Source organism: Musca vetustissima, unplaced genomic scaffold, assembly GCF_032173495.1.
Source record: "Musca vetustissima isolate MV318-11 ecotype Yass unplaced genomic scaffold, APGP_CSIRO_Mvet_v1 utg2750, whole genome shotgun sequence".
Lineage (NCBI taxonomy): Eukaryota > Metazoa > Arthropoda > Insecta > Diptera > Muscidae > Musca > Musca vetustissima.
This window is the reverse complement of record NW_026884925.1, coordinates 455,492-473,519: the sequence shown is the minus strand read 5'-3', so window position 1 is coordinate 473,519 and position 18,028 is coordinate 455,492.

Sequence of the window (18,028 nt, the reverse complement as noted above, 5' to 3'; positions counted from 1 at the left end):
TATCTTCTTCAGTATTACTGACCATAATGAAGACAAAAACAATATTCATCTATTATTTATTATTGAATTGTTACTGTATTAACATTTTCAATACTGAAATTTAACGTCCGGCGTCTTAGAGCCTTATAAATCCAAAGCCTCTACTTCCGAATAATCAGAAAGGAATGTTCCAGAAAGGATTGTTGTGATGTAATGACGAATTTTGAATTTACTTCGCAGGTACAATTTCGCAAAAACTTCGATATAAATGCAAATTATCAACATAACGAAATTGCATAAGGTAAATATATCTGATAGGTGGGTGAAACAATGGCGCAACATGGTGGGTATATAGAATCCTCATTTATATATGTCGATACTTACATGTTTTTTAGGAGAACACGAAATATCAAATTAGAGCCACTTCGGTTGCAAAACATGCCCGAAATCCTATAAAAATACTATTAGGGGGTAACACATCATGAATCGATATTGTAATTTTTATAGCAACCCAATGTGAACCAAAAATAATAAATTGCAGCAAATTGAATTTTATTTTATTTAACTTGTAATTCAAAGCCTTCAGGTCCATTAAAGATAAATTACAAAATGCATATGAAGTGCTTAACCTAATAAACTACCCAAAAAAATAATAATAATGCAGTTGAAATCCCAACGACACAGACTCCAGTCTTATCTATCTAATTAGAGTCGGTACAGTTGGAAAAACTAAGTAAGAGAGTACCGCTATACTACAATAACTTCAAATGATGTTAAAATATTCAAATTTCAGTTTCAAACCTTCGTTCGTTGCTACTCCAAAATGGTTCAAATTGTACACAACGACATGCATTTTATTTATTTGTTTATAAATATTAATTGTTTTGAGAATATAAGAGTTTATAAACCCCAATTGGTCAGCATATGTCTTTATAAAGACAAATTGGTTTTTATAAACCCCTGCTTCCTTTATACTGGCTTATTGGGCAGTCTCTATACATTTTCAATCGGTCTCTATATCCCTGTCATTCAATGCTACATCGAGTTTATTAATGTCGTACGAACTTTTTATGGCCAAAAATAAAAACATTTATTTTTAAGTATGTCAATTCCTTATTATTTTTAATTTAAAATGAATAAATTTTTAAAGGTCGATTTTAAGCTCAACAAAATTATCTTTAAAATTAATATAGTTATGTTCAATTTGGATCATTTTGTGGGACTTAGATCGATTAGAAACAGATATATAAATATTTTAACATTTGGTCAATTTGATTTTCTAGGGAAATTTTCTACCCCTTGAGAATAAAAATAGTATTTTTATTTGCATTATTTATTGCACATTTCGTTAAATTCAACCACATAAAATACATAAAATACTTCATAAGATAATGAACAAATATTATTTTTATCAAAATCAATATTTTAAAATTTATACTTTTAGATACACATTAGTTAAAGGGCACAACAAGGAACTAAGGCCACAATTTCCAAATATGGTAAATAGTCAAAAAATACAATTTCTTAACTCATTAGTTAAAAAAAAAATATTTTAGTCGCTTCCCATTGTGGATGTGGATCAAATTTTAGTAGAGTACAAATGTTTGCCCATTCAAATTTCTAATCTAAATAAATGGAATAACGACCTCATGAACTTTTAATGATTGCATTAATGTTCATAAAATAAACAACCAGCAAAACAAACAAAAAATCAGATTAAAATGTTCAATTAGGCAATCGGTTGATCTTTTGATTTTCACTTCGTTCCCCCTCAAATCAAGCGAAAATTAATTATGAATTGAAGCAAGTGGCTGGCTTGGGCAAACTTGCTTAACAATTAACTTACAATTGAACGAGCGGCAGAGTGGTCCGATTCTTAAAACTCACATCAATATATGCACAGAGGGTGTGTGTGTGTGTGTGTAAGAAGACGTGTACGTATATAATAATTCGGTGGTTATTGCTTTCCTAAAAGATTCGTTGAATTTTCTTTGGTGGTAATTTCTTAATTTGTGGCCATTAACTAGTGGATTGACTACCACCAACAAAACTATATCCCTCTGTATAGAGTGAACTGAGAACGTTTCTACGCCCCATGCCCCCAATTCGACCATACACTGTTGAGGTTATCGCTGTTTTATGAGTCAGTTGATGCTGTTGCCACACTGTTTATTTTGTATAAAATAGAACAGCATTTAGAATACATTGAGATGGGATTTTTATTCAACAGATTTGTATTATCTTTTAGTGTTTACGTGCTGATTTCCATCGCAAGTATTGTAGATGAACCTAAATGTACCTGCGAAATAATTCGGACGGTCTGCGAAATAATTTTGTCTATAAACATATGTGATGTATGATTTACACAAATTGTCTATACGACACTACTGCGCGTAGTCTCTTCATCTGCGCAGACATACTCAAATAAACTGGCAACTCTTCCGCGGTTTAGAAAATGTTGGTCGTTATTTGGACGGTGTGTGAGTAAATACAAAAAATTATAATACAGTGGCCATGATATAATGGGTGTACCAATGTAGGCAGCTAGATTACACCGACTTTCCAACTCGTTATACAATTTCCTTTGGTACAACCCACATCTTGAAGAGATATTTGCGTACCATGATGTTAGAATATTCTTGTCTGTCTGTCTGTTTTTTTTTTTTCATTTAATTCTTCATTATTTTAGTAAGCGGTTTCGTGTTTGAATGGTTTGGTTAGCTTTTTCTTGTGTGCGGTTGTATAAAATCAGTGCATCAGTTCATGGTCCATACAAAAGAATTCTCGTGGGAGAATTTAACTTCTTATAAAATATTTGGCGGTTTTACATCGAACAAAGTTAATCAACGTACGAAATATCAACCATACAAATGTGTAAAGTTGTTGTTGTAAAGTTGTATTTTAAAAATATATGTAATTCTAAAATGCAGCAAGGTTAACATGTATCTAACAAGTATCTAAAAATAATTATTAAAAAAGTATAAATTGAATAGCATCTGTTTTTCTAATCGGAAACTCAATTTCTATTTTTGTTATTTTCGAACTTTCGATTGTTAGTCCTAATAAGGGAATTTACACGTTGCTACAATAAAAATGTACTTCGTCGAATTATTTGTTTTAGACAAAATACGATCCAGACAATATGGAGTCGATTTACAAAAGTTCGTGATATGTGCGCACCATTAATTCTGGAAAATGTAGCCGATTTTATTACCATATTGCATTCTTCTAATGATAAGGAATATCGGTCCACTCCTTTTTGTACTTCCCCCCCCCCCCCCCCCTAAAATGGTCAAAATTTCACTGAAAATTTGTTTTATAATATTATGCGAACAGGCTGTCCAATGTTCTCAAACTAATATTTTATCCAATCCTGTATAATGTGGAGAGATTGGACTTATCGGTCCACATTTTTATCTAGCCAACATTAAGTCATTATTTGAAGTGAATAAAATAAGCAATTTGATTTATAGTAATGTATACCAAACTTGCATTGAATCCGAAGATGGGTTCTATAGGACAACTTCTTCTCGTACCTCCCCACTGATATCAACTCTTTGATAAAAAAAATATACACCTTACATAAATGTAACAATGAATCCAGTGTGGGCTAAACATGGCAGATCCCAATATTTATACAATGAAAGGTTACCTCGCCTACGATTTCCCCTATAATCTCGTAGATTTCCGTAAACCAAAGGCTGAGGGTATATATATCTGTAGGCAACATCGACAGAAACTTTTAAACTTAAAAATTATATTAGCAACATTATAAAACCAGCCATCATGCCACGGTCATTTGGATCGAACTTAGCACAGCATATTTAATTTGTCAAAACATATTTCAGTAAATAATTGTCTACTTGATTGGTCAATTAGCATACTTTCAGTTCTTTCGTATACATTCTATATCTTCCTACTCGATTCCAGGTTGAGAACATTTAAAGTTGCATTTATACATTTGAATTAAACCAAACGTGTTAATTAATGATCAAGTGCATGTGGGAAGGAGAGCGTCTTGTTTAATTATAAAATAATGGCAGCTATTCGGATGCTGTTGTTGAGTGAAACATTTTGCCACATTTCGTTTTGACCACAAAACTTGTAATTTTACCAAATACAAATTAAACGCTACCAACGAATACCAGTATATGGTCCTGTCGTAAAAATCCATTTACGATGTGGCTCTTGTAAAGCAGGACACCGTCGTACATGTAGCACCTGCTGGAGTTTCTGTTAATTTGTGTTTAATAATGATTTAGTAATACTTTCAGGGGTTAAGTCTGAATATTGTTGTGGATTTTGTGAAAAGTACAAAACAAGTCAAATATAAACAGATGCTGGTATGGTAAGTAGTACACGAGGTACAAATAAAAGATTGTGTACATTGTTCTTGGGCCCAATGGAAGGTTCTGGAGACAACAAATCAGTGGACGCAGATAGACCCTGTCAAATAACAAAAGCACATTTGCAAAATATGAGGGGAATCGGTTTAGATGTAGACATAGCATTTGTATATATATATTTCATTCGATTTTATTCTGAAGCCACACAAAGGATATACTTTGTATCCCATCGTCTTTTTTATGTTTTTATTTTTATATGCCAGTATTTTATTTTTTTATATGCCGAGAAAGCCAGTAGTTAATCAGTGTACTCATGCATACCGCACCCAACGTTATATATAAATAGTTCTACCACCAAAGACAAAATACCTCGTTTTTTAATAATTGTAATTCATTATGTAGTTGTTACTTACAAAATTTAACTAGTAATTAATGACAAATGAAATTGTCATCTCTTTATGGCAGTGGCATGGAAATTATAATATCGCCCCCGGAATATTCCATTAAAACGAGATCGTATGTAATAAAAACAGCACCAATAAACGAAAGGACCAATGGACATTTTATTTTAATTCTCTTTTAATGCAAATTGTACATCCACAACAATGAAGATACGAAATTGAACGCAATGTCCGTTTTTGCGGACAAGCGAGCAGGTAAGCAGCTGGTAGCCGATGACGATGATGATAGCTGCAAGGAATGAACTTAACGATAATTAATTGCCATAATGACGGTAATTGTGAGCATGCCAACTACTTTGTAGCAGTGACGATTTTTAAAGAACTACATCCCAATGGTTAATTGGAAAAGTTAATATTGCATGTGTGTACGTGTGTTATTCGCATGTTTTATGAACTAGTATTGATTGTGATTAATTGTGCACGGTAACGGGCGAAGATAATTTTATTTAAACTTTTATACATTTAAGTTTTCCATTTTCCAAATCCAGCATTAAAAAACTCATTTTATAGATATATCGACAAAATGGGATGCACCTACAAAATAAAGTGTGTATTTTTGTATCTAAAGCTTATTTAGTAATATCCTTAGTGTTCATATGATTACTTCCAAAAATGTGTGAGAATACATTCTTATCAGGTGGTATATTTACCCATTCTTTGTATAGAGCTCATATTTTTGTAATATGTCCATATCCATAAAATATTATATATTAAAAATTGTATAGTGAAGAAAGTGAATGTTCACAGTCGCATTTTGCATTTTTTTTCTTGTAATAAAGATCTTTCATCATTTGAACATTTGTTAAATCTTAAAGATGTTGATTTTTGTGCCATTTTCCATCGGGTTCAGCAGTCAAGTCAGCCGAACAGAATTATTTGTGGACGGGTTCGTCTTCGTTTGACAAATGGATTCATAGTATTCAGTGTTGGCAAAAATTGTGTATTCTTATTCGATTATATTAATTATACACAACAATTTTGCGGCCTCTTCCTTGCTCGTCATACTGCTGACAGATGACAGAGGGCCGTATTTCATTGGCCGGTTACAGCAATGGAGATGTGATAAATGTCCTTGTCATAGTGTTTTTTTTTTCCTATGTAGTATTCGTGGAAACGTGTTGGCGAATATGGAAATATCTTTTATTAAATAAAAACATACAAAAATCCATCATTCCAGTTAAAGACTTGATTACACATGGGAAACGCGTGAGTTCGAATGTGTTCCAGTCTGTCGTTGCAAGGATACAGTGAAACGCGTGATCTCCTTTGATTCCAATCTTTGAATTATATAGATGAATTTACAAGACGCGTTAATTTTGTAAGTTTTTAAGTAGATATAATAAACCATATCCAATTTTCAATAATGCGTTCTCATTGCTTGGACGAAAATTACTTTCTCTTCAATATAGCCTAAATACCATGCTGCCACACTGTGAACATCAGTCTACAGATATGACCACGATGACAAACGTGTAGTGAAAATGAAAACATCACCCAACTTAAATGAAACCCGGCAGTGGTTTTCGTCCGGAGCGTATTACGCTGCAGAAAATGTTTAAAGTTTAACATTGAAATGCAGATGCCATACACAAAGTCCTCGAATAAATGGCTGTCAATGGAACATCCATCCATGGTGTCCAGCATCCTACACATCCAGTCAACAATTCATACATCCACACATCCTTGCTTCACTCCAGTCCATGTTTCGCCAGATATGATGTATTTTTTGTTAATTAACAACATTTTAAATAATAAAAGGAAAATATTATTTTTGGCTGCAACAGAAGGACAACACAGCAATGAGAGGATGAAGCGTGCAGATTCTAGATGAGAACGATTGTGTGCATGTATGTGTGAGTCGGTAGGAATTCATATGCCCGTGCGAATGATGTGGATCTTAATTGCTTTATCACTGGTAGCTGTGGTGTCAACTTTTTAGAATGCACCAACAACATAATTTCAAAAAAAAAAATAATAATAATGTTATTTACTAAATTGTTTACGTTTGATATTTTTATTCGAAATTGTTGTGAAATTAGTCAAATGTATTGATCAATGTACAATATATAGATAGACTAAAAATATATTTTAGAGAATTACAGAATAGTAGTGTTGGCGGTTTATTTGGGATACCATTTGTATTTTGTTTTTGCAAAATAGTCAAGTCAGTACATTTCCCACTAATAAATAGTTGTTTTTTATAAAAACAACAAACTGGGATTCAGCCTGACTATTTTGCAAAAACAGAATTACAGAATATCTAATGTGCCATATGGTATACTTACATCGGGCAAATAAGAGTTCACATTAATTTATACCAAGACGTTGTAGCGATATCAACTGACCCTCAAGATCTTAGGATTTGACACCAAATGGTTGAAATTTTGTTAATTTCATAGTTCTTCTTTTTGTAATGAAACTCGATAAAATGCTAGTTTAACTATAAGTAAATAGCCCGAAGTTGCCAATTGAATACGCAGTTCCAAAACAGCATGTATTCATGATCAGATTGGCCCTATTGCTTGGCTCGCGTTTCCTTTGAACAGCAATTGTTCACAATTAATTGAAAATTGTAGCGTTGAAATAAAACATAGTAGCAAACGATATCGCTAAAAGTAATACCTCAGCGTTTTTTCGAAATTTAACAGGAAATAATGACATGAACCGCATTGACATCACTTACTGAACAAAAAACTGCTAGCCGCACGAACACAACCGTATTTATGGCCTAGAAAATTGTGTGCAACTGTGCATGTTCGTTCATCTTGTATGAAATGTGTGCATATTGACGTTTATGTTTGTGTGAACGTAATTGATTTTTTTCATCTTAATTTTATATTTACCAGTCGTGTGACGTTATAAAATTGTCCGCATATACGTGTGTATGTGTGTCCCCTCGCATCTCTGTGTTTTTTTTTCGCGAGGGAAGCTGAATCGTCGGTATGTCATGGTCTTAAAATATTTGCTGGATATTGAATAAAATGAATAGTATGAAATACTGGTTGTTTGTTTATCATTTTATGCAATCAATCTGGCTCCCTACGATGAAATATAAATTTTGTTCTACTGTACCATTAAATATATGTAAAGAAATATACATAACTTTTAGAACTGATCGCAATAGAACTAAGAGTCTTGGTTCTCTCGAAATAAAGCCCACTGTTTGGTATATAGTCATATAATATTACGGGTAAATTCTCCAATCGAATTGTTAAATTATAGTGTTTCGGAAATATGTTTATGTATTTCTAAAGTTCAACATTAATTTCCCTACCGAAATATAAAAAGTTGTTTCCGACGGCACACAAGTTATTTTTCCCATTTATATCAGCAGTGCCTAAAATAGGTCCCATGACCTGTCAGTGTGTGTGTTAAATTTTTCACGCACATAATCATGAAAGATAAAATACAAAATTACCGAAATATACGACCAATACTATGGCGGTAGGCAAAGATAAAGAAAATCTATGTTTATATTAGAAAATATAATATAAATTTGTATCTTCCTCAAAATTTGAAATAAATTTTTTGTTGTTTTTTCGACATACACGAATCATAAAACCTGTTTGTAACTCCGAAGACCTCCGCAAACCATAGGCTAAGGATATTAATCAGTCGGCAACACCGACTTACAGGTTTTTATTTGTTATATTGTAACATGCAGGCAAATGTAATTCTTCTATAGACTTCATTTACAGATTTGTTATTGATGTCGTTTCAGAAGCCATCACAAATTGAGAGAATATCCAAAGGGATAGGGACAGATCCTTCCAAAAATAAATTACCTTCCTCAATACATTATAAAGGGGTATTCTACCGATTTTCAATTGGTACCTTTTCAATGACAAAGAGGACTTTATGTAGACGGATTTGAAAATGACTAGGGCGGCAAAAGAAACGCGAATTGGGAATTCTCGGATGGATCAAATAATGTATGTATATACAAAATTCTAATATTAGGTTGTCCCATAAGTTTCTTCCGCGCCACGCTATGAATGAGTCTGACTGGCTATGCTTATATAAACATGCAGGCTTATCTCTTAGCCGTTTATGGCATGGGTTTCAGTGGTTCCAGAGCTCTTTCAAAGTACGTTTCGTTGGTGACAAAGCCTCATTAAAATTTTTCTGCCCCGTTCAATATGGAGAACCAAAAGAAGCATTTATGGCATGTTATGCTTCATTGCTTTAAAAAAGGCAATAATGCAAAGGTTGATTTGCACCATTTACGGGAGTGGTACTACGACCATTAGGACCGTCCGAAATTGGTTTAAGAAATTTAGAGCCGACAATTTTGATTTGCAAAATGAAGACCGCAACGGCCGCCCAGTAACGACGGATGTATGGAAATGTATGAAAAGGGAAGAAACTTATGGGACACAATTAATTTTATAAAATATTTGAAATAGTTGTACGTGACTAGGCATTTAGTTTATACTTTGTATCTACCCAAGAAGCTGAATATAATACAATAGTAAAATTTCAATTACAATTTTGTACTACCGAAATGACTGTATACTGGTAACGCAGACATTGGACAATTTAATTACCCAATGTCATCCACTTTGTGATAACCATTGGTACTTACAGTAATTAGTAAAATTTCTAGTTCATCACAAATACAATCACAAAAATTTTATGTGTAGACACCCTGATTTTGATAAATCACAAAAGGTGTAATATATATGTTTATGAAGCACCACCTTAATTATTGTAGTAATTTAATAACGCACCCGACATGAAAAAGATAAGCTAGAAAATGGTACATATTCAGCAAAGATGCAACTAATTTCAACTTCCACAGCATATTATGTATGCACATATGTTTTCTCTGTGATCGGAAAGAGACTTAGGCATAAAGTCATATTTAGATACGTACACACGTATATATCTATATCTAAGGGTACAAAGCTGTTTATATTCATTTTAGATGTAATACGAAAGCTAACCGCCATGGCTGTATGGCTACAGTTTCTCCGTGTATGTATTTAGACGTTCTCTTCTGTTCAATGCATTCGCATTCCGTTTACATTTGCCCTTGTAATTGCAATAGCAATGTCATGTCATTGGTGATGCATTTCATGCACTGCGACACTAATTGAAATAAATGTCGCATACGTTGTACAGACACACATAAACAAATGCGAGCACACACGCACAAAAGCACCCCAGTCAATGTGTGTGTTTGTATATATGTTTGTACGCAATCAAACTGTTTAACTCTTGAATATTCTGACTATTGTCTATTCAGCTTTGAATGCTTTGGCGGTGCCAGTGTTGATGTTGTTCGCACAAATACGCGCACGCCAAATTAAATACACTCGCACATATTTGCACTCTTCCAAAATAAACAAACTCGCAGAAGCACAAACGTACAGAGCTGGGTTCTTCCTGAAACAATGCCTTTCATATCACAAGGAGGCAGAACACATCGAACCTCAAATTGTTGCTTTTAAATTGCAATTCCAACAGTTTTAGTTTGTCTTTAATAGTGGTCGTACTGTGGGAAAGCATTCATGATGCGGTATTACGATTCAGCAGTTCGGAATTTTGAATACAATAAAATCTTGATAACCCGGAACCGCTAATCCGAATTATGCATTCCACAACGCATTTCGTATTCTATAATTTAAAATCAGGATTATGGGGATACATTATTTTTTTAAACAATTTTTTTCGTAGCGTTTAGTGAAAATTTTAGCATAATATTGATATTTTTGCAATGAGTTTTTTTATTTCTAATAAAAACATTAAACTATTTAAATTATCAGTTAAATAAAAAACATGTAATCACTTTAAAAATCGTAATAAATATATACTAAATATTGTAAGGGAACCTGTAGAGATGAAAACTGAAACATAATATGTATCTTTAACAATTAAAACCCGGTAAGGAAAGTTCAAAAGTCGGACGGCGCCGACTATATGACACCCTTCACCACTTTGGGAAGAGATGCTAATTTACACAATATTCCATAGAAAGAATATACATAGCATCGTTGGATGACCATTGAGATCGAATCGGGTGGAATTAAATGTGTAATCTTCATATATATTTAACCAATTAAAAAAACATACTGAAATCAATGAAAAATTGCATGTCAAATGGGCAGACTTGGATTCTTTGGTGTACCATTAGTATGAAATCGAGCAAAATTATGTATGGGAGCTATATGTAAACATGGATCTAATTGATCAACCATTTGGTTTTTGCAAATTTTGTGTAAATCGAACAATCATAAACTCATCATATAGGAGCTATATATCAATCTGCAATTTAGTACGCTGTGCAAAATTTTGTCTCATTAGGACAAATATTTGGAGTTTGGTCATCAACACAAATTGGTCGAAACTATATATGGGAGCTATATTTAAATCTAAACATCGCATACATCAACCTGGACCTAATTAAGTACACTGTGCAGAATTATGTCTCAATCGGATAAATATTAGTAGTTTGGTGACGAAAATATATATGGGAGGTATATCTAAATCTGTACCATTTTCAATAGGGTTCGTCCTTAGACCACATATAAATGAACTGTGCCATATTTTATCGAATTGGGATCATAAATGCGACTTATACTCTATTTACAATTTAACATGAACCAACGGTCGGACAGTATTGTAAATATTAGCATCTCTTGTATGTACCCAAAGTGGTGAAGGGTAACATATAGTCTGTCTGTCCGACTATTAAACAAACCTGTTTGGTTTTGTTATAATGGTTTCAAAAAGTTGGTGAAGAAATAGAACATTGCTATGTAAATGGGAGCTACCCTAAAATGTAGACCAATATTAATACATTATGGTGTTGAAAACAGAATGACAAATTTAATATGCACTCCATCTTATGATGGAGGGTATAAAAACCTGGAAGTGTGTTCAGAAATAATTATTTAAAATTAAATTTACATTAATTATTTAAAATTTAAACCAGATGGCCATTTGTGGTAAATCTAGAAATCAACGATGAAATTATCCGTTTGCAATCATGTTCTAGATTATCCGCAAAAAGAAATCTGTTTACATTTCCAAATATGAATTCCTAGTACACTATACACTGATTTTATTAATTTTGAACAAAGGAATAAAGTAAACTATTTATGGTTTCAATATTTACCTGAACATCATGCGAATAGAAACTGGTGTGTTAATATACCATCCCTTAGAGTTTCTCCTACTAACTAACCTCAAAGTATATTTAATGATAATATACAAATATTTCAATGACATGTCTTTATTAATAAGTCAACTCAAAGGGTATACATTAATGTGGGTAGATACAAAAATCATCAAAATAATGGTTTTTAAAGCATAAAGTGATGTACACACAAATTAAATTATTTAAATTATTTCATCAATAAAACAAATTGTTTAGCGTTACATGATTTTTAAAAACAAAATATTTGAGAATCTATCGAATTGCTCTATGACTGCGCCTATTTCATCCGATAGATAAGAGTGTCAGACGAAGCCAATATGTTACGAAATCAACTACATATGTTCGAATTCATACAGACATTTTTCGGTGAGGAAGAGCATTGCTATAATCACCACACACATCATTACCTTCCGAGCAACATGCATATGTACAAGAATGTGTTGTACATTCGGGCATGCCGACACAAAAGTATTGAATGTAGATGATGTGATAATCAACATATACAGCACCGAAGGAAATAAAGTACGATGCTAATTTAATATTAGTTACAAACATTGTGAGAGTTCAAGAAGTTAAAAGTAGAAGTCCATGTGCTCGAAAATGGTGTCACGTACCATTACTCCACTGTCCTCATCAGTTCTCTTAGTATTTTTAGTTATTGTCTCCATTAGTATTCAGACCTGACCTTTTAGAGGTAGCAATATTGAAAAATAAAATAACCGACACCGATTTTTGAAAAATTTGAAAACATCAGTTAACCCAAACCCCTGTAAAATTGATTATTATAGGACGATTTTACGAATGAAATCTACATTAATAGACCATATATGGTTACATTTTATTTTTGAAATTGCAGAAAAAATGTTGACGTCACTGAAAATAAAAAATTGCAAATGGGCCATGCACATATACAGCATCGTGTTCCCCCATGATCATCCACATGGATTTTGCTATGTTGTGGTTGATCCAATCGTTGTTGTAGCTTTCCATTTTAAGTTGTTAGCCTAACTCAACGTTTTTACATTAAATTCACTAATTAGGCAATCGACATAAATAATCACATACATATGCATATATGGATGTATAAACATGCATACATATATATGTGTGCGGCTTCATACGTTAAGTGGGAAATCAGAACGGTATTAAGGGTGAGGTATGATAAAAATAGTCAATATACAGACCATAAAAAAAAAACAAGACATGAAAATGTTTTGACGACATAACACTTTCCTGCTGCGTAGTTACAGTCTCTGAACTAACCAACTAACAATGGATTTACATTGATATTCTTGTACGAACGAACCTCCTAAACAATCTACTCCCCCATTTTTGCACAGACTACACAAAGCAATGATTCTATTGCAGGCGTTAAGTAAAATGATTACAAAAAAAATCCAAAAAATACTAACATCACATCGAGTCGTATCGCATCGCATGGAAGTAGTGGCAAAATGCATCATGAATGCTTAAGTTCTACCAACTGACGGCGGACAAAACAATAAATGACCAAAATTGCTGCCACTTCTCATCCAGCAAATGTTTGCTAATTTACCAAACAGTCATTAGGAAATTGTTAATGGTGTTTTTCGTAACATTTCGAAATCATAGCTACGGCTAATGGATTTTTACGATTTTCGAATTTTCAGTGGTTGCATTGCATCTGCTAAAACTGACTGCAGCTGGGTTGAATCTACAGGTTAGAAATGAGCGCAGAGTTAAATACACATTTGTTTGTGGGAGAAATTACACAAAATATAATTCTGTGGTAACATAGTTTAAAGCTATTCCTGTTATAACAGATTGCTTACTTAAATTCTTATCGAATCCGCAGAAATATCGTGTAAAACGAAAGGGTCCGACATTAGTTTTACATGAAAAACATACGAAGTAAGTGTTAAACAAATCAAACTCTACATAGTTTGCTCGAAAAGAAATAATTTCTGAACCTTCCACCGAAACCACTCGTGTGTTTTAAATAAATGCCTACAAAGTCCAACGTTCTAAGTTAAGTTGGTAACACAGTCTGATGTTATGTCTATGTGTGACTGACACAACAACACAGCTGCATTTTAGATTTGATTACTACAGGAAACCGGAAATACAACATTGTTTGTTTAGAATGATTATACCCTACACAACTATGTTGTCAGGGTATTATAGCTTTGTGCAGCCCCAAAAGTTTGTAACGCCGCCAAATATTGGTTATAGACCCAACTTTAAGTATACTTAAGTATATATGTGTGTCCGTCCGTCCGTCTGTCCATTATAATTTGTAAACACGATACAGGCCACAGTTGTGGACCAATTTTCACGAATTTTTGCATGTAGGATGGGTTCTGGCCGATGAAGATCCCTATTGTTAATATTTAGGGGATGAAATGGACCAAAACTTTATTTTTTTCGGTTTTTCTGATCGCTCCAGAGGCCACAATTATGGCCCAAATACCACGAATTTTTGGATGGAGAAGGGGATCGGGCCAAAGAATAAGCGTGTTTTGACAAAGATCTTTCAATATTTAGAAGTCAAATGGACCCTGACTTTTGTGTGAAAATGACAAAATTTGTATTCTATAGCGTATAAATATACTCCTGAAGGACACAGAGCCGAGAAGTTGATAGTATATCCCAGAAGGGTGGTTGGCCTTTAAATTGATACCAATTATATTGTCGTATGTACTCGGATGTGGACGATACACTTAAATATTTACAGGTGCTTAAGTACTGAGACATTATTTAGTAACTCATTATCACACTAGAGGTCGGAACTATAGCGCTGATCGCTTTGAAATTTTCCATGAGATTCCATTTGGGGTCAAGGACAACGCCTATAAATTTCTGTTATGATCAGATAATAATTTTGGTAGTTGTGTAGGGTATCGTATGGTCGGACCCGTCCGACTATACTGTTCCGCTCACTGGTTTTATGTACAACTGACTATGCGAGTATGTATGTTATGTATGCGTGTGTTAAAACACATGTACAGTCATGCGTACACCTTTGTATGTGTGTTTTAGTTCGCTTGTCTTGATATTATCTTGATGCTTTGTGTTTTTAACATCATTTGCTTTGCTTAAATGTCGGTGGTAGTGCCATCTACTCGAATTTACGGTAAATTGCTTAACAAATGATTGCATTGTTTGGTAACATTGTTGTTTTTGTTCTTTTTGTTTATGCAATTTTGAATTGCTCTGACAGAGAAAGGGGAAAGCATTTGGCTTTCCTTCTATTCTAAGTTACTGTATTTTTGACAACAGTTTAACTTTGTGGCTGTTGTTGTAGTTCTTGATGATTAAAACAATGTTGATGTAACTCTCTTTGTTCGTCTGCTGTCGTTGCTATTGTTTTCTTATTATTACTGGTAGTCCTTAACATTGGCTGCACATTCAGACGTCCATACACTTAAGTCAAATGAATGTCGAGTTGCAAACACTATTGCAAATTGTTAATGTATAGAATGACTTTCGTTTCACGCGGAACGATGAGGCTAAGTAAAATTCTTCCTCGTCTTTTTTCTAGAGAATTTCAGGTGTTATGTAATGCATTTTTCTCCAATCTTGATAAATTTAAAATTGTATAAAAAGATATTTATTTATTTACTATGTTTATTTTTGATTTTAGTTCAGGAACTCTTGATGAAATGCGTATATAATGCAAAAGTGTAATAATCGCATTCTGCACGTCCGATATTTGAATAAAATATACGCACTCCCATCTATTGGAATGCATTTTATGAAATTGTATCCGTCGACTAAGGATAGGTTGTAATATTAAAAACACACACATCCATAACAACTACTAAAATAATAAGCATTCCCAAATCGATTAAGAATTGTTGTTTTCTACAACGGTCCCGATTCTATTGATTTTATAAATTTTGAGGAGTTATTTATAAAACTTTTCACTACAATCAAATTTTTACGACACATTTATAATAACACGAAGAAAATATATAACACAACTATATTGTGGGGGTATTATTTTATTCTATTATTTGTATATTTTGAGTTTGATGCCTTTCTTTTATATTTTTTATTATTACTTATATTTTTACAGTAATATTTATTTTTAGTAGTCCAGTATCCTCAACATTAAATGTTGGATACACCCTTAGGTGGAAAGACTGTGCATTTCATAATTGTAATACATAAATAAAAAATATTCATTTTGAGTTAAATCAAGTACGAGGGCTAACTATATTTTCGTCACGTTTCTCAATCGAATTGGATATAATTTGGTATCAGCCTTTTTCCACTTATTGGCATATCCCGATTTTAGGTATTTTTAGTATTTTGGTCATATTTTTTATCGGAGTTAGTTGTAATTTGATATTATGGTTTCCCATTAAGTAGAAAATCTTCCAACTAAAAATTATAAAAACTGGACCCTTTTTTATGTATAACATACAACCCACGATTTTTTGGAATTTGAAAATGTTAATTGTATATTTGGGTTCTGACTATAAGGGACATTAGCATACTAGAAGTTTTCAATATTGTTCCACTTTTAAGTATCGCCCCATATAACATTAACCCCCGATGGACTAAATTAAAGAGCCCGTTTTCAATACTTTATGGATTTTGGATCGAATTGGCATGTAATTCGATATTTTAAAATTGTAATTGGATATCGAATTAACATTCTAATAAATTTTTACTGCAGTACATGTGAGATTTTAAACTATAGAGTGACTGCAGTGATTATGTCACTGCAGAATCACGACTATACATTCGAATTTAATGCTGATCGGGCAACATTTTGCTCAAATAAACCAACGCTTTTGTGCAAGAAATTACAACTTATTCATTGTAACACATATTCTTGAACAAAACTTATTAAATACAAAATGGTTCTTTTCTATGTTCTATTTTATATAGCTTCACAAATGCCCAAATGCAAATTTAAATCTTCAAACTGAAATTGATTAGTTTTTGTCTGTAACAAAGTGGCAAAAAGCCTTTTATTCGTATACGAACAGAGAAAAAAGTAAACGCTCTAAACAATCTGGCAAGAACATCAATGTTAGTGAAGAAAACTTGGAAGAATACCTCCTTTTAAAGAATGATTATGTCGATACAGATAACCGAAACAAAACAAAGAACTACTGGCTATGTGTATGAGTGAGCTATTTTCTCTTATTTCTCATCATCGTTTTTTCTGTTGCCTGGCATATTTGTTGCTGTAAGAATTTACACCTGGAATGTTTTATTTGTTTTGCTTTGTTTCAATGTTTCCATTGTTTTTTATTTGCCGACATCTTTTCACAAAGGCATTTACTTGATGTTGAATAAATCAGACATACGTATGAATTTGTTTGTAAAAAAGACAAAGCAGTTTAATTGCAATTGGCGTAAATATATTAATCTTCAAATTAACACAAAAATGCCTATTTATATTGTTTTATATGTATTTACCTATATTACTACGCCTAAATATTCAAATTTGTAATTTCCCACCTCATCATATACACTTCTATGATCATATGTATGTACTATATGCGAAACTGTGTTCCACACCTAGGAATAAGGCATCTTGGCAAAGAACTTTTACTTTTTGCTACATTTGCCATTATTGGTGTTGGTGTAGGTCTTCCTTTTTTTAAAACTTCTCCTCTTTTTTGCAATTCATGAAAAGCTTATGTCGTGATATGCTACCGAAATTGTTTTGTTTTGTTTGGCAACAGTTGTTATTTCCGTTCGTTCGTACACCTTCGTTCTTATTTTTGCATGACTTCGTTTCACCCAGTGTTCACTCGATTCTATTAGACTTCGCATCTTTTTTACGTCAATATTATCAGTGTCATCTGTTTGGTGTTTTTGTTCCCCTTTAGCATTCTCCTGCTTACCATCTAACGATTATATGTAGCAAATTGCTATGTTGATTAGCTTTTTTTTTGTAAACTATAATTTAAGAAGAAAAAGAGAAACATCTCGAATTGATTTCACATTTGTTTTTATACTCCTCTCAGCAGATCAGCTCACCGCAGCTGCCAGTGATTTTAAACGATTATAATAGTTTAAATGTAATTCTCCGGGGACTTTATATTTACCTTTAACATTGAGATGGTGGTAAATGTTAC